Here is an 18,146-nt window from a genome sequence, read left to right as displayed (position 1 = left end):
AACGGTTCCGTCATCAGCTACGGGTGAGCTGTGCTGATGACGAAACCGTTCCGTCATGACTCCGCCCGCGCAAGGCGTAGTCAGCACAGGCGGAAAATACGCCCCGCACTCAAGGGGTTAAAAAACGTAGTGATAGTTGGGACACTTCCTAATGTTGATAATGTCATTTTGTGGGGTGCTGCCTCAGAGCCTGGATAGCTCAGTCGGTAGAGCATCAGACTTTTAATCTGAGGGCCCAGGGTTCAAGTCCCTGTTCAGGCGGCTTGGTTAAAGAAAATGTATATCAATTGCATACTCTTTTCAGGATCCAATGAATGGGAATTCCAATTACAGATGGTTCAAAAAAGTCTTGATCGAGTCCTTACATACCCATCTGTGCTCAACTTTCTTTGACAAGGGTTAAGAAGACTTACCCAAACTGTATCATGTAGTTTGACATGTTGATTATCTTTTATCCAATTCAATGTTCAAAATGTAAGCTAGTGTCCGATTAATTTGATAAAGTTGGTCAACAACTTATAGGTCATCTTTTTATTTGTGAATCTCTGATCACCTTGTTGAATCAGGTCGGATCTCTGGTGCAATGGATTGCGGCTTGGAGTCCTAGGCGAATGTAGCAAAAGCATTCAAACGCTAAGGGTTCGAACACCAACTGGGTCAATTTTATCCCTCCTCTATTTTATAACTAATTGAAACAGTAACCAGCAATCCTGCTTCTCCATCACCAGAAACATTTACCAAAATGGCAGTGAAAGAAAGTCTACTTAAACAGAGACTGTTTGCTTTGAAAATGTTGCATAGTCTATGCCCAAGAGGAAATTCCCAATGATACTGCTGAAAATGTAATTTAGGAGTTAGTAATAGTATTTGGCCCTTTATTAATTTCACTGTGTCATTTTAAACACGTGATTTCTATGTCATCCGAAAATGAGATAGTACAAATTTCCGGAGTTATAATGGATTACGTGTGCTGCTGAAATTTCAAATGCTTAAAATATCAATTCATTATTAAACTCTAGAATATTGATTGCTAATATATGTAATTATATAAATATACAAAGTGTAGGTCAGTGTACGTCCACATTTGTTTAGCTGATTTTAAGGTAGAGTATAGCAGAGCCTGGATAGCTCAGTCGGTAGAGCATCAGACTTTTAATCTGAGGGTCCAGGGTTCAAGTCCCTGTTCAGGTGGTTGTTTCCTTTAAAGAAAAAGTACTCTAATTGTATGCTCTTTTTGTGGACCCCTGCATGACGAATAAGATATTCCATTACTAAAATTGCAAAAACGTCTTTCATGGAGTTGTGAAATACACATCTGTCTCACATATTATGTGCCATTTGACTAAACTTAAGTCGTACGTAGATTTACCAATGGTATCATGTAGTCTGAGACGGTGAATATCATTTCACCAATTCAATATTCAAAATATAGCCATGGTTATAGTATCAAATGAACTTTATAAAGCTGATCAACAGCTAATAGCTCATTATTTCATTTCAGAACATCTCTGCACCTCATTATAGCAGATTGGCTCTGTGGCGCAATGGATAGCGCATTGGACTTCTAGGTGAATGTAAAAAAGATATTCAAAGGTTGTGGGTTCGAATCCCACCAGAGTCAGTTTTATCCCTGTTATCCCAAGTACCAATTCATTATTATATTCTCTGTATTTAGTACTAATACCGGCAACCATCTTAACCCCTTGCGTGCTGATAACAGAACGGTTCCGTCATCAGCTACGGGTGAGCTGTGCTGATGACGAAACCGTTCCGTCATGACTCCGCCCGCGCAAGGCGTAGTCAGCACAGGCGGAAAATACGCCCCGCACTCAAGGGGTTAAAAAACGTAGTGATAGTTGGGACACTTCCTAATGTTGATAATGTCATTTTGTGGGGTGCTGCCTCAGAGCCTGGATAGCTCAGTCGGTAGAGCATCAGACTTTTAATCTGAGGGCCCAGGGTTCAAGTCCCTGTTCAGGCGGCTTGGTTAAAGAAAATGTATATCAATTGCATACTCTTTTCAGGATCCAATGAATGGGAATTCCAATTACAGATGGTTCAAAAAAGTCTTGATCGAGTCCTTACATACCCATCTGTGCTCTACTTTCTTTGACAAGGGTTAAGAAGACTTACCCAAACTGTATCATGTAGTTTGACATGTTGATTATCTTTTATCCAATTCAATGTTCAAAATGTAAGCTAGTGTCCGATTAATTCGATAAAGTTGGTCAACAACTTATAGGTCATCTTTTTATTTGTGAATCTCTGATCACCTTGTTGAATCAGGTCGGATCTCTGGTGCAATGGATTGCGGCTTGGAGTCCTAGGCGAATGTAGCAAAAGCATTCAAACGCTAAGGGTTCGAACACCAACTGGGTCAATTTTATCCCTCCTCTATTTTATAACTAATTGAAACAGTAACCAGCAATCCTGCTTCTCCATCACCAGAAACATTTACCAAAATGGCAGTGAAAGAAAGTCTACTTAAACAGAGACTGTTTGCTTTGAAAATGTTGCATAGTCTATGCCCAAGAGGAAATTCCCAATGATACTGCTGAAAATGTAATTTAGGAGTTAGTAATAGTATTTGGCCCTTTATTAATTTCACTGTGTCATTTTAAACACGTGATTTCTATGTCATCCGAAAATGAGATAGTACAAATTTCCGGAGTTATAATGGATTACGTGTGCTGCTGAAATTTCAAATGCTTATAATATCAATTCAGTATTAAACTCTAGAATATTGATTGCTAATATATGTAATTATATAAATATACAAAGTGTAGGTCAGTGTACGTCCACATTTGTTTAGCTGATTTTAAGGTAGAGTATAGCAGAGCCTGGATAGCTCAGTCGGTAGAGCATCAGACTTTTAATCTGAGGGTCCAGGGTTCAAGTCCCTGTTCAGGCGGTTGTTTCCTTTAAAGAAAAAGTACTCTAATTGTATGCTCTTTTTGTGGACCCCTGCATGACGAATAAGATATTCCATTACTAAAATTGCAAAAACGTCTTTCATGGAGTTGTGAAATACACATCTGTCTCACATATTATGTGCCATTTGACTAAACTTAAGTCGTACGTAGATTTACCAATGGTATCATGTAGTCTGAGACGGTGAATATCATTTCACCAATTCAATATTCAAAATATAGCCATGGTTATAGTATCAAATGAACTTTATAAAGCTGATCAACAGCTAATAGCTCATTATTTCATTTCAGAACATCTCTGCACCTCATTATAGCAGATTGGCTCTGTGGCGCAATGGATAGCGCATTGGACTTCTAGGTGAATGTAAAAAAGATATTCAAAGGTTGTGGGTTCGAATCCCACCAGAGTCAGTTTTATCCCTGTTATCCTGTTATCCCAAGTACCAATTCATTATTATATTCTCTGTATTTAGTACTAATACCGGCAACCATCTTAACCCCTTGCGTGCTGATAACAGAACGGTTCCGTCATCAGCTACGGGTGAGCTGTGCTGATGACGAAACCGTTCCGTCATGACTCCGCCCGCGCAAGGCGTAGTCAGCACAGGCGGAAAATACGCCCCGCACTCAAGGGGTTAAAAAACGTAGTGATAGTTGGGACACTTCCTAATGTTGATAATGTCATTTTGTGGGGTGCTGCCTCAGAGCCTGGATAGGTCAGTCGGTAGAGCATCAGACTTTTAATCTGAGGGCCCAGGGTTCAAGTCCCTGTTCAGGCGGCTTGGTTAAAGAAAATGTATATCAATTGCATACTCTTTTCAGGATCCAATGAATGGGAATTCCAATTACAGATGGTTCAAAAAAGTCTTGATCGAGTCCTTACATACCCATCTGTGCTCAACTTTCTTTGACAAGGGTTAAGAAGACTTACCCAAACTGTATCATGTAGTTTGACATGTTGATTATCTTTTATCCAATTCAATGTTCAAAATGTAAGCTAGTGTCCGATTAATTTGATAAAGTTGGTCAACAACTTATAGGTCATCTTTTTATTTGTGAATCTCTGATCACCTTGTTGAATCAGGTCGGATCTCTGGTGCAATGGATTGCGGCTTGGAGTCCTAGGCGAATGTAGCAAAAGCATTCAAACGCTAAGGGTTCGAACACCAACTGGGTCAATTTTATCCCTCCTCTATTTTATAACTAATTGAAACAGTAACCAGCAATCCTGCTTCTCCATCACCAGAAACATTTACCAAAATGGCAGTGAAAGAAAGTCTACTTAAACAGAGACTGTTTGCTTTGAAAATGTTGCATAGTCTATGCCCAAGAGGAAATTCCCAATGATACTGCTGAAAATGTAATTTAGGAGTTAGTAATAGTATTTGGCCCTTTATTAATTTCACTGTGTCATTTTAAACACGTGATTTCTATGTCATCCGAAAATGAGATAGTACAAATTTCCGGAGTTATAATGGATTACGTGTGCTGCTGAAATTTCAAATGCTTATAATATCAATTCAGTATTAAACTCTTGAATATTGATTGCTAATATATGTAATTATATAAATATACAAAGTGTAGGTCAGTGTACGTCCACATTTGTTTAGCTGATTTTAAGGTAGAGTATAGCAGAGCCTGGATAGCTCAGTCGGTAGAGCATCAGACTTTTAATCTGAGGGTCCAGGGTTCAAGTCCCTGTTCAGGCGGTTGTTTCCTTTAAAGAAAAAGTACTCTAATTGTATGCTCTTTTTGTGGACCCCTGCATGACGAATAAGATATTCCATTACTAAAATTGCAAAAACGTCTTTCATGGAGTTGTGAAATACACATCTGTCTCACATATTATGTGCCATTTGACTAAACTTAAGTCGTACGTAGATTTACCAATGGTATCATGTAGTCTGAGACGGTGAATATCATTTCACCAATTCAATATTCAAAATATAGCCATGGTTATAGTATCAAATGAACTTTATAAAGCTGATCAACAGCTAATAGCTCATTATTTCATTTCAGAACATCTCTGCACCACATTATAGCAGATTGGCTCTGTGGCGCAATGGATAGCGCATTGGACTTCTAGGTGAATGTAAAATAGATATTCAAAGGTTGTGGGTTCGAATCCCACCAGAGTCAGTTTTATCCCTGTTATCCTGTTATACCAAGTACCAACTCATTATTATATTCTCTGTATTTAGTACTAATACCGGCAACCATCTTAACCCCTTGCGTGCTGATGACGAAACCGTTCCGTCATGACTCCGCCCGCGCAAGGCGGAGTCAGCACAGGCGGAAAATACGCCCCGCACGCAAGGGGTTAAAAAACGTAGTGATAGTTGGGACACTTCCTAATGTTGATAATGTCATTTTGTGGGGTGCTGCCTCAGAGCCTGGATAGCTCAGTCGGTAGAGCATCAGACTTTTAATCTGAGGGCCCAGGGTTCAAGTCCCTGTTCAGGCGGCTTGGTTAAAGAAAATGTATATCAATTGCATACTCTTTTCAGGATCCAATGAATGGGAATTCCAATTACAGATGGTTCAAAAAAGTCTTGATCGAGTCCTTACATACCCATCTGTGCTCTACTTTCTTTGACAAGGGTTAAGAAGACTTACCCAAACTGTATCATGTAGTTTGACATGTTGATTATCTTTTATCCAATTCAATGTTCAAAATGTAAGCTAGTGTCGGATTAATTTGATAAAGTTGGTCAACAACTTATAGGTCATCTTTTTATTTGTGAATCTCTGATCACCTTGTTGAATCAGGTCGGATCTCTGGTGCAATGGATTGCGGCTTGGAGTCCTAGGCGAATGTAGCAAAAGCATTCAAACGCTAAGGGTTCGAACACCAACTGGGTCAATTTTATCCCTCCTCTATTTTATAACTAATTGAAACAGTAACCAGCAATCCTGCTTCTCCATCACCAGAAACATTTACCAAAATGGCAGTGAAAGAAAGTCTACTTAAACAGAGACTGTTTGCTTTGAAAATGTTGCATAGTCTATGCCCAAGAGGAAATTCCCAATGATACTGCTGAAAATGTAATTTAGGAGTTAGTAATAGTATTTGGCCCTTTATTAATTTCACAGTGTCATTTTAAACACGTGATTTCTATGTCATCCGAAAATGAGATAGTACAAATTTCCGGAGTTATAATGGATTACGTGTGCTGCTGAAATTTCAAATGCTTAAAATATCAATTCATTATTAAACTCTAGAATATTGATTGCTAATATATGTAATTATATAAATATACAAAGTGTAGGTCAGTGTACGTCCACATTTGTTTAGCTGATTTTAAGGTAGAGTATAGCAGAGCCTGGATAGCTCAGTCGGTAGAGCATCAGACTTTTAATCTGAGGGTCCAGGGTTCAAGTCCCTATTCAGGTGGTTGTTTCCTTTAAAGAAAAAGTGCTCTAATTGTATGCTCTTTTTGTGGACCCCTGCATGACGAATAAGATATTCCATTACTAAAATTGCAAAAACGTCTTTCATGGAGTTGTGAAATACACATCTGTCTCACATATTATGTGCCATTTGACTAAACTTAAGTCGTACGTAGATTTACCAATGGTATCATGTAGTCTGAGACGGTGAATATCATTTCACCAATTCAATATTCAAAATATAGCCATGGTTATAGTATCAAATGAACTTTATAAAGCTGATCAACAGCTAATAGCTCATTATTTCATTTCAGAACATCTCTGCACCTCATTATAGCAGATTGGCTCTGTGGCGCAATGGATAGCGCATTGGACTTCTAGGTGAATGTAAAAAAGATATTCAAAGGTTGTGGGTTCGAATCCCACCAGAGTCAGTTTTATCCCTGTTATCCTGTTATCCCAAGTACCAATTCATTATTATATTCTCTGTATTTAGTACTAATACCGGCAACCATCTTAACCCCTTGCGTGCTGATAACAGAACGGTTCCGTCATCAGCTACGGGTGAGCTGTGCTGATGACGAAACCGTTCCGTCATGACTCCGCCCGCGCAAGGCGTAGTCAGCACAGGCGGAAAATACGCCCCGCACTCAAGGGGTTAAAAAACGTAGTGATAGTTGGGACACTTCCTAATGTTGATAATGTCATTTTGTGGGGTGCTGCCTCAGAGCCTGGATAGCTCAGTCGGTAGAGCATCAGACTTTTAATCTGAGGGCCCAGGGTTCAAGTCCCTGTTCAGGCGGCTTGGTTAAAGAAAATGTATATCAATTGCATACTCTTTTCAGGATCCAATGAATGGGAATTCCAATTACAGATGGTTCAAAAAAGTCTTGATCGAGTCCTTACATACCCATCTGTGCTCAACTTTCTTTGACAAGGGTTAAGAAGACTTACCCAAACTGTATCATGTAGTTTGACATGTTGATTATCTTTTATCCAATTCAATGTTCAAAATGTAAGCGAGTGTCCGATTAATTTGATAAAGTTGGTCAACAACTTATAGGTCATCTTTTTATTTGTGAATCTCTGATCACCTTGTTGAATCAGGTCGGATCTCTGGTGCAATGGATTGCGGCTTGGAGTCCTAGGCGAATGTAGCAAAAGCATTCAAACGCTAAGGGTTCGAACACCAACTGGGTCAATTTTATCCCTCCTCTATTTTATAACTAATTGAAACAGTAACCAGCAATCCTGCTTCTCCATCACCAGAAACATTTACCAAAATGGCAGTGAAAGAAAGTCTACTTAAACAGAGACTGTTTGCTTTGAAAATGTTGCATAGTCTATGCCCAAGAGGAAATTCCCAATGATACTGCTGAAAATGTAATTTAGGAGTTAGTAATAGTATTTGGCCCTTTATTAATTTCACTGTGTCATTTTAAACACGTGATTTCTATGTCATCCGAAAATGAGATAGTACAAATTTCCGGAGTTATAATGGATTACGTGTGCTGCTGAAATTTCAAATGCTTATTGTAGGAGAGTAGGGTCTGCTATCCTATGGTCACCCCAAATTTTTGCTTTTTGCTTCACTGGTTTCTGACTTAATGTGGCTGTGGGCCTGCTAATCAGACCCACAGCCTGCTGTTCTCTCTCTAAATTGATGCCAATGCACTTTAGGTGTATTACGAATTGGAACTGGTTCACCTTATGAGCCCCTGTAATAGTGCACCCTAGGTGCCCAGGGCATAGGTGTATCCAAGGCCTACCAGGGGCTGCAGCACGTATTGTGCCACCCCTGGCCTGGCCTCCATCTTTGACACAACTGGCTGAACACTCAGCTGGGGTAAGTCGGTGTAACCACCTCTTACTTAGGTACAGTATGCCTGTGCCTAACCCTAAACTGGACACATATGTTCCTATCAGCCACTCCTATGGAAGGCCTCCTCAATCCTGGAGGCAGAGTGCTTGGAAATATGTGAGATGGTGCTCTAGCATGAGCTGAGCCTGTCTGCAGCTGTCGGGAACCACTCCCTAAGCTGTTCCGGGATATTGCCATACCATATACTCTTAAGTGCATTATAATCCTCGCGGTTAAATGCTATCTTTGGTTTGGCTTTATCAAAACATGTCGAGTAAGGTGTCATACGAATTGGAATACTATCCCCTCGCCAGTTCTGGCGACGGGGATAGCATTCCACCCTTCTAGAGGGACACGACATGTGTGTAGCCTTAACCCCGGTTAAAGTTAAACAGAGCCTCAGCATCACAAAATGGATGCTGCCACCACAGACACAAGTCTGGCCTCCTGCTGCTGACCGAAACTCGGCAGATGGTGGCCTGGACAAAGGGTTTCCTGCCTTGGGAGGTGCGAGCACCACCCCAGACAGGATTTTGTGTATTGGGTAGGACAGGGCTGAAAAGAATCAGACATGCCCGGGGCACACAAGGTGTCCCCGTGCATAGGCCAGCCCAAACCGGTTCTGGGGCCTTCCAGCCCCAGTCCTGGCGCGGAGCTGGACAAAGGAAAGGGGGTGTAACCGCCCCCCTTCCTGGTTCCTCCCAGAGGAGGGACCTAGTAGGTGATCCACCCCCTAGATTGGAATAAGAGGGGGAGCAGTGCCATTGCACAGCAGATCATCCCGAAATCAACTTAAACTAAGAAGAAGACTGGACTTCGACATTCTGCTGCACAGAAGACTGAAGAAGAATCTCCCTTGTGGCCAAGGAGTGACCACCCTGTGAACACAGGTACCAACCAGCAACTCGACGTCTGCTTTGCCGCCGCCTCCCGCCGGAGCCCGAGCCCAGAGCCCGACAAGAACCAGATTCCCAGACCTCTCAGAGCCCGATCCACAGTCCCTGCAAAGAAGGGACCCGTGGAGGCACCGAGTGACGTGGGACCGGACCTCTTGGAAGACACTCGTAAAGCTGACTGCGCAGCTTCTGAGGCATCCTCGACGTTGTGCTTTGGGGATTGAGAACCCCCACCACCGAGCAGCCCTTGCACCGAAGATCAGCCCTCCAGCATCTCCACGATCTGCGTGGGGCCCTTTTGCATTGTGCCACTCGACGCGCCATCCCGGCCACTAGCCAAGCGGCCAGCGGCCATCTTGGCGACGAACCCGAAGATTTAAACAGCAGGTCTGGTTGCTCCAGACCTACCCAAGCTCCTGTGAAAAGGAGCACCCGCTCTGACCTTGCTGGTCCGAGTGAACAGCATCTTTCAACTTCTGCGTGGCTTGCATTTGCCAAGGCCTGTTTGCTCCGATCAGGTCGCCGACACCGCCAACAGCGAGAAGCCTACGTGGGACAGCTCGTGACCGACTCCTGGACGTCCTCGACCCCGGGTATCCACGTGGCTGCAGAAAGAAGCTACCCGACAACGCCTGTTTGCACCCGACATCACCTGGTTCCACTCTGGTTCCACGGCAGTCACTGGCTAGTGACTTTGAACACTGTCCCCTCTGCTTTCAGGTCTTCACATCTACAGATCCACCCTTGGATCCACCGGAACTCTTCTCATCGAGCCGCCTGCAGCATCTCCTGCTCCAAGCACCATCGACCAGCGTGACGAAACCCGACACATCTTCGACCCTGTGCACCCGCTTCCTGTGGGTGAGGTAACTCAGCTCCGCCGGTGCTCCTGCACTGGTACACATCCCCAGGGCCTGTGTTTTAAGTTTCAGCTCCGTAGGTCACTCGGAAGGTTCCTAACTTTCTAACTTTGTGCTTTTTACGCACCATAGACTTTGTATTGAGAAGTGCGTGCACTTTGAACACTGCACCCGAGTCCCGTGGGCCTTTCCCGACTTAGTTAACTCCAGTCTCGAATAGCTCCAGCGATTCCCAAGGCCCTAGGCCTCTTCACTTTCCTCCTGGTATCTCTTATACCACTTATTTAGTATATGGTTTAGGTGGCCCCTAGGGCTCATCCATATTGTGCAACTTTTGTGTATTTTAAACTGTCTTGTGATTTTACGCTTGTGCTTCTGTGCTCAGAAAGAGTCCAGGGGATTTTAATAGTTAATAAATCAATATATATTTTCAATATATATCTGTGTGGTGTCCCTTTCATTTGGTATTCAAGGGGGTTGTGTGTGGTATAACAGCTGGCTTCACATGCCTTTCAGAGTTTAGCCTAAGACTGCTTTGTCCACGTTACCACTAGGATAACTGGTCTACAAGGTTGAATTACAACCATCATCATAAGGGTTGCTTGGCATGGTACAAAGTGATCACTAGAACTAGTGAGCATTATATACCAGGCCAACTTCTCACATTGGTGAGCAGCGGATTGGGATCTGAGCTTGCTGTTGTTTTACCATTGCAATCTTTGAGATTATCATTTGAAAGATCATACAGGTACCTGCTAGGTACATATAAAACAAGACTAGTATACTTAAGTTCTACTGAACTTAGTTGTTGTAGAGCAAAGGGAGTAGCACACCCTAGCTACAACTACTAGATAGGTTTAGTAGGTAAACACCAGTGTAGGTAGATTGCAACACATCCACCCACACTAGAGCAATGTCTGGAACAGAGGGGTCCAGTGGACTTACTCCTGTTGAGAGTGACCCTCCAAGGGCACCATCCCAGTTTGCTATTTTTCCTTTTAAGGAATTAAGACAGCTTTGTGTCTTAAGGGGTCTGAAGACAGGGCCTACCCCTACTACAGACCACCTAAGAGAGCTCTTGGATCAGTCTGAGGCTCTAAAGACCTCTAAAGCAAACCCCACAGGGAATGCTGAAGGAGGCCATCCTTCAGAGGATGACACTGTAGACACCCCTACCCCTATCATCCTAGTAGATGAGGAAGCCTCCACCACTGGAGCTCCTCAGGTAGATGAAGAGGAAGAAGAAGAAGAGGAGGAGGAGGTGGAAAGCAGTGAGTCAGATGATGACAGAGATAGTCAGGTGCTGGTCAGTAGACTGAACCAGGCTAACTTAAGTCAACTTGGGAATGAATCAGGTAACAACCCATTCAGACCCCCAGGTGGACTTAACCAGGGCCATAGGAGGAGAAGGCATCACTCAGGTGAATCCAACACCTCCCATGTCTCTAGAGGCTCTCATGGTCACTCCAGAAAGGAGATGACTAGCCCTCAGAGAAGGGAACATGAGGCCAAGATGAGAGAGGCTGAGCTTAGGATCCAGAGGCAAGAGTTAGAGGTTGCCCTGGCTAAGGAGAAACTTGCTAGAGCAAGACAGCCTAGAGAGAGTGGGGTAATAGAACCCACTGGTGGCAGCAATATCCACAAGGATAAAGACAGGTCTTTTGATAATAGAAACCTGAGTAAGATTGTGCCCCCCTACAAAGCTGGGGATGACATCCATAAATGGATTACTGCAATGGAGAGAGCCTGCAGAGTACAGCAGATCCCTCAGGAGCAGTGGGCAGCAATCTTGTGGCTCTCCTTTGAAGGTAGAGGCCGAGACAGACTCCTCACAGTTAGTGATGGGGATTCTAGAAACTACCTGGTCCTGAAGAGTGCTCTGATTGATGGGTTAGGCTTAACCACTGAACAGTACAGGTTAATGTTCAGAGATACCCAGAAGACACAGACTCAGGACTGGTCTGAATTTGTTGAGTGTGCCACTAAGGCTCTGGAGGGATGGTTGCTGGGAAGCAAGGTTACAGACTATGAAGGATTGTATAATTTGCTGATGAGAGAACAAATTTTAAATAATTGTCAGAACCAGCAGTTGCATCAACATTTGGTTGACTCAGATTTGACCTCTCCCCAAGAATTGGGAAAGAGGGCAGATAAATGGGTAAGAACCAGAGTTAAGCAAAAGAACCAGAACCAGAACCAGGGTGGTGACCAGAAGAAAACAGACCAGAAGGGTGGGGAGCAGAAAGCTAAAGACCAGAAGTCTTCAACAGGGCCCCAAACTGAGACAGAGGGTGGGTCCCAAACTTCCAAGAAGAAGAAGAAAGAAGGTCAGAAGAAACCCTGGTGTAAAACTTGTAAGAACACCTCTCACTGGACAAGTGAGTGTAAAAAGGGTGGAGCCCCCAACACTGCAGCCCCTAAGGCACCTGCACCCACTAGTACAGTTAGCAGTGTTGGTCCTCAAGCCAAGGGTTTAGTGGGAATCACTTTGGGAACTGAAGGAGATTCTGACCTAGTCAGAACCCTTACACAGGCTGTTCTGGTTTGTGAAGGGGACATAGATTTGACCCCTGACATAAGTCCCAGTAACCTGGGCAAATACAGACAGACACCTTTGATTAACAACAAAGTGGCTCAAGCTTACAGGGACACATGTGCCAGTGTCACTATGGTGACACCTAACTTTGTGGACCCTGGACAATACATGCCAGGCGATGATTACCTGGTGACCAATGCCAGCAATGTCACTACTACACATAGTGTGGCACTTGTTAACTTTTCCTGGGGAGGGGTAACTGGCCTAAAGAAAGTTGTGGTTAGTGCTGATCTCCCAGTAGAATGTTTGTTGGGCAATGACCTGGAGAACTCTCTATGGTCAGAAGTTGAGTACAGGACTCATGCAGAGATGTTAGGGATATCATCACATGTCCTTGCTGTGACCAGGTCACAGGCCAAAAAGTGCCTCTCTGAACCTCAGGTCTTGGATCCTGGAACAATGGACCAAGTACCTCCCAAGAAGAAGAACAGGAGGGTTAAGGCTGTGCCTTCCCAACTGCCTACAAGTGAGGATCAGGCTTCACAGGAAACTGATCTAGAGACCCCTGAAGGAACTGTCCCTGAAGAACTTGAACCTGATCAGGTTGAGTTTCTGGGGACAGGGGGACCTTCTAGGGCAGACTTGGGGCAGGCTCAGTTAACCTGTCCTTCTCTTGAACCCCTCAGACAGCAGGCTGCTGCTGAGGCTGCTGGGAATGCTCAAGGTGCCCATAAAGTATATTGGGACGATGGACTCCTTTATTCAGAGGCTAGAGACCCCAAGCCTGGTGCTACCAGGAGGTTGGTTATACCTCTGCAATTTAGGGGCTTCCTACTCACCTTGGCCCATGATATTCCTTTAGCAGGACACCTAGGCCAGAACAAGACTTGGGACAGGCTTGTCCCTCACTTTCACTGGCCTCACATGTCTGAAGACACCAAGGAGTTTTGTCGCTCCTGTGAAACCTGCCAAGCCAGTGGTAAAGCAGGTGGAACAACAAAGGCCCCCCTGATACCACTACCTGTGGTGGGGGTTCCCTTTGAGAGAGTGGGGATTGATATTGTTGGTCCAATGGATCCCCCTACAGCATCTGGGCACAGATTCATACTGGTGGTAGTGGATCATGCCACCAGGTACCCAGAGGCAATTCCCCTTAGGACCACAACAGCTCCTGTTGTGGCCAGGGCCTTACTTGGAGTTTTCTCCAGAGTGGGGTTTCCTAAGGAGGTAATATCAGATAGAGGTACCAACTTCATGTCTGGATATTTGACAGCTATGTGGAAGGAATGTGGTGTAAACTACAAGTTCACCACTCCTTATCACCCACAATGCAATGGGCTTGTTGAGAGATTTAACAAGACCCTAAAGGGCATGATTAAAGGATTACCTGAAAAGCTCAGGCGAAGATGGGACATCCTTCTGCCCTGCCTTTTGTTCGCTTACAGAGAGGTCCCTCAAAAGGGGGTTGGATTCAGCCCCTTTGAATTGTTGTTTGGGCACCCTGTAAGAGGACCCCTGTGTCTTGTGAAGGAAGGATGGGAGTTACCTCTCAAAAAGCCTAAACAGGACATAGTGGACTATGTACTTGGTCTCCGCTCCAGGATGGCAGAGTACATGGAAAAGGCATCCAAAAACCTTGAGGCTAGCCAAGAATTACAAAAAGCTTGGCATGACCAAAAGGCTGTCCTTGTTGAATTTCAGCCTGGACAGAAGGTATGGGTGTTGGAGCCAGTGGCCCCAGCAGCACTCCAAGACAAATGGTCTGGACCCCATACAGTTCTGGAAAAGAAGGGAGAGGTTACCTACTTGGTGGACCTAGGAACTCCCAGGAGCCCCCACAGGGTGCTCCATGTGAACAGATTGAAGGCATATGTCAGCAGGGCAGACATGGGCTTGCTCATGGCTACAGATGAGGGACAGGAGGAAGAGAGTGACCCTCTCCCAGACCTGCTCACTCAGAACCCTGAGGATGGCTCAGTTGATGGTGTGGCCTTAGGTGGCAGCCTCACTGAACATCAGCAACATGACTGCAGACAAGTTCTACAGGCATACAGGCATATGTTCTCCTTGACCCCCAGTCAGACTAACTGGTGTACCCATGTGGTGGACACTGGTGACAGTCTTCCTGTAAAGAGCAAGATTTACAGGCAACCTGACCACGTCAGGGACTGTATAAAGACTGAGGTGCAAAAGATGCTGGAATTAGGTGTCATTGAGCCTTCAGAGAGCCCCTGGGCTAGCCCAGTGGTTCTGGTCCCCAAACCTCACACCAAAGATGGCAAGAGAGAGATGAGGTTCTGTGTGGATTACAGAGGACTCAATGCTGTCACCAGGACAGATGCACACCCTATTCCAAGGGCAGATGAGCTCATTGACAAGTTGGCTTCTGCCAAATATTTGAGCACATTTGACTTAACAGCTGGCTACTGGCAAATCAGGTTAGCTGAGGAGTCTAAAGCCAAGACAGCATTTTCTACCCCTAGTGGGCATTATCAGTTTGTGGTGATGCCCTTTGGTTTGAAAAATGCACCTGCCACCTTCCAAAGGTTGGTGAACCAAGTCCTCACTGGGTTGGATGACTTTTGTGCAGCTTATCTGGACGATATTGCTGTCTTTAGCTCCACCTGGGAGGATCACCTGATCCACCTGAAGGAAGTGCTTGAGGCTCTGCAGAAGGCAGGCCTCACTATCAAGGCAACAAAGTGCCAGATAGGGCAGAGCAAGGTTGTATACCTGGGCCACCTTGTAGGTGGAGGCCAAGTTCAACCACTGGAGAGTAAGATCCAGACCATCAAGGACTGGTCCCCTCCAACTACCCAGACTCAGGTCAGAGCTTTCTTGGGCCTGACTGGGTACTACAGGAAGTTTGTTAAGAACTATGGGTCCATTGTGACTCCTCTTAATGATCTGACATCCAAGAAGATGCCCAAAAAGGTTCAGTGGACAGAAATCTGTCAAAAGGCATTTGATGACCTGAAGAAGGCCATGTGCTCTGCACCTATCCTGAAGAGTCCTGACTACTCAAGAGAGTTCATTGTCCAAACAGATGCTTCTGAGTTGGGAGTGGGAGCAGTGCTTTCACAGCTTAATGTAGATGGCCAGGACCAGCCCATTGCTTTCATTAGCAGAAGGCTGACCCCCAGAGAGAAACGTTGGTCAGCTATAGAGAGGGAGGCCTTTGCTGTGGTGTGGGCCCTGAAGAAGCTGAGACCATACTTATTTGGCACTCACTTCAAGATTCAGACCGACCATAAGCCCCTCCTATGGCTTAATCAGATGAAGGGTGAAAACCCCAAACTACTCAGGTGGTCCATTTCCCTACAGGGGATGGACTTTACAGTGGAGCACCGCCCAGGGACTGACCATGGCAACGCAGATGGTCTCTCCAGGTACTTCCACTTAGAACATGAAGACACAACTGGTCAAGGTTAGTCTAATGTCCCTGCGTTTGGGGGGGGGTTATGTAGGAGAGTAGGGTCTGCTATCCTATGGTCACCCCAAATTTTTGCTTTTTGCTTCACTGGTTTCTGACTTAATGTGGCTGTGGGCCTGCTAATCAGACCCACAGCCTGCTGTTCTCTCTCTAAATTGATGCCAATGCACTTTAGGTGTATTACGAATTGGAACTGGTTCACCTTATGAGCCCCTGTAATAGTGCACCCTAGGTGCCCAGGGCATAGGTGTATCCAAGGCCTACCAGGGGCTGCAGCACGTATTGTGCCACCCCTGGCCTGGCCTCCATCTTTGACACAACTGGCTGAACACTCAGCTGGGGTAAGTCGGTGTAACCACCTCTTACTTAGGTACAGTATGCCTGTGCCTAACCCTAAACTGGACACATATGTTCCTATCAGCCACTCCTATGGAAGGCCTCCTCAATCCTGGAGGCAGAGTGCTTGGAAATATGTGAGATGGTGCTCTAGCATGAGCTGAGCCTGTCTGCAGCTGTCGGGAACCACTCCCTAAGCTGTTCCGGGATATTGCCATACCATATACTCTTAAGTGCATTATAATCCTCGCGGTTAAATGCTATCTTTGGTTTGGCTTTATCAAAACATGTCGAGTAAGGTGTCATACGAATTGGAATACTATCCCCTCGCCAGTTCTGGCGACGGGGATAGCATTCCACCCTTCTAGAGGGACACGACATGTGTGTAGCCTTAACCCCGGTTAAAGTTAAACAGAGCCTCAGCATCACAAAATGGATGCTGCCACCACAGACACAAGTCTGGCCTCCTGCTGCTGACCGAAACTCGGCAGATGGTGGCCTGGACAAAGGGTTTCCTGCCTTGGGAGGTGCGAGCACCACCCCAGACAGGATTTTGTGTATTGGGTAGGACAGGGCTGAAAAGAATCAGACATGCCCGGGGCACACAAGGTGTCCCCGTGCATAGGCCAGCCCAAACCGGTTCTGGGGCCTTCCAGCCCCAGTCCTGGCGCGGAGCTGGACAAAGGAAAGGGGGTGTAACCGCCCCCCTTCCTGGTTCCTCCCAGAGGAGGGACCTAGTAGGTGATCCACCCCCTAGATTGGAATAAGAGGGGGAGCAGTGCCATTGCACAGCAGATCATCCCGAAATCAACTTAAACTAAGAAGAAGACTGGACTTCGACATTCTGCTGCACAGAAGACTGAAGAAGAATCTCCCTTGTGGCCAAGGAGTGACCACCCTGTGAACACAGGTACCAACCAGCAACTCGACGTCTGCTTTGCCGCCGCCTCCCGCCGGAGCCCGAGCCCAGAGCCCGACAAGAACCAGATTCCCAGACCTCTCAGAGCCCGATCCACAGTCCCTGCAAAGAAGGGACCCGTGGAGGCACCGAGTGACGTGGGACCGGACCTCTTGGAAGACACTCGTAAAGCTGACTGCGCAGCTTCTGAGGCATCCTCGACGTTGTGCTTTGGGGATTGAGAACCCCCACCACCGAGCAGCCCTTGCACCGAAGATCAGCCCTCCAGCATCTCCACGATCTGCGTGGGGCCCTTTTGCATTGTGCCACTCGACGCGCCATCCCGGCCACTAGCCAAGCGGCCAGCGGCCATCTTGGCGACGAACCCGAAGATTTAAACAGCAGGTCTGGTTGCTCCAGACCTACCCAAGCTCCTGTGAAAAGGAGCACCCGCTCTGACCTTGCTGGTCCGAGTGAACAGCATCTTTCAACTTCTGCGTGGCTTGCATTTGCCAAGGCCTGTTTGCTCCGATCAGGTCGCCGACACCGCCAACAGCGAGAAGCCTACGTGGGACAGCTCGTGACCGACTCCTGGACGTCCTCGACCCCGGGTATCCACGTGGCTGCAGAAAGAAGCTACCCGACAACGCCTGTTTGCACCCGACATCACCTGGTTCCACTCTGGTTCCACGGCAGTCACTGGCTAGTGACTTTGAACACTGTCCCCTCTGCTTTCAGGTCTTCACATCTACAGATCCACCCTTGGATCCACCGGAACTCTTCTCATCGAGCCGCCTGCAGCATCTCCTGCTCCAAGCACCATCGACCAGCGTGACGAAACCCGACACATCTTCGACCCTGTGCACCCGCTTCCTGTGGGTGAGGTAACTCAGCTCCGCCGGTGCTCCTGCACTGGTACACATCCCCAGGGCCTGTGTTTTAAGTTTCAGCTCCGTAGGTCACTCGGAAGGTTCCTAACTTTCTAACTTTGTGCTTTTTACGCACC

General features: G+C 45.9%; 4 non-coding genes across 4 annotated transcripts; all 4 read left to right on the top strand.

The window, feature by feature from the left end:
* Positions 1-1,530: 1,530 nt before the first annotated feature.
* On the top strand, positions 1,531-1,621 carry TRNAR-UCU (transfer RNA arginine (anticodon UCU)). The gene is given in 2 exon segments: positions 1,531-1,567; positions 1,586-1,621. It is a non-coding gene; the product is annotated as a tRNA-Arg (tRNA).
* A 1,629-nt stretch (positions 1,622-3,250) lies between these two features.
* Positions 3,251-3,341, top strand: TRNAR-UCU (transfer RNA arginine (anticodon UCU)). Its single transcript is given in 2 exon segments — positions 3,251-3,287; positions 3,306-3,341. It is a non-coding gene; the product is annotated as a tRNA-Arg (tRNA).
* Positions 3,342-4,978: 1,637 nt separating this feature from the next.
* Positions 4,979-5,069, top strand: TRNAR-UCU (transfer RNA arginine (anticodon UCU)). The gene is given in 2 exon segments: positions 4,979-5,015; positions 5,034-5,069. It is a non-coding gene; the product is annotated as a tRNA-Arg (tRNA).
* Positions 5,070-6,663: 1,594 nt separating this feature from the next.
* TRNAR-UCU (transfer RNA arginine (anticodon UCU)) lies at positions 6,664-6,754 on the top strand. Its single transcript is given in 2 exon segments — positions 6,664-6,700; positions 6,719-6,754. It is a non-coding gene; the product is annotated as a tRNA-Arg (tRNA).
* The last annotated feature ends 11,392 nt before the right edge of the window (positions 6,755-18,146 follow it).

The sequence above is a fragment of the Lissotriton vulgaris genome, chromosome 1_2 (genome assembly GCF_964263255.1).
Source record: "Lissotriton vulgaris chromosome 1_2, aLisVul1.2, whole genome shotgun sequence".
NCBI lineage: Eukaryota > Metazoa > Chordata > Amphibia > Caudata > Salamandridae > Lissotriton > Lissotriton vulgaris.
Note: the sequence above shows the minus strand (reverse complement) of the source record. Positions and strands in the feature narration are given on the sequence as shown.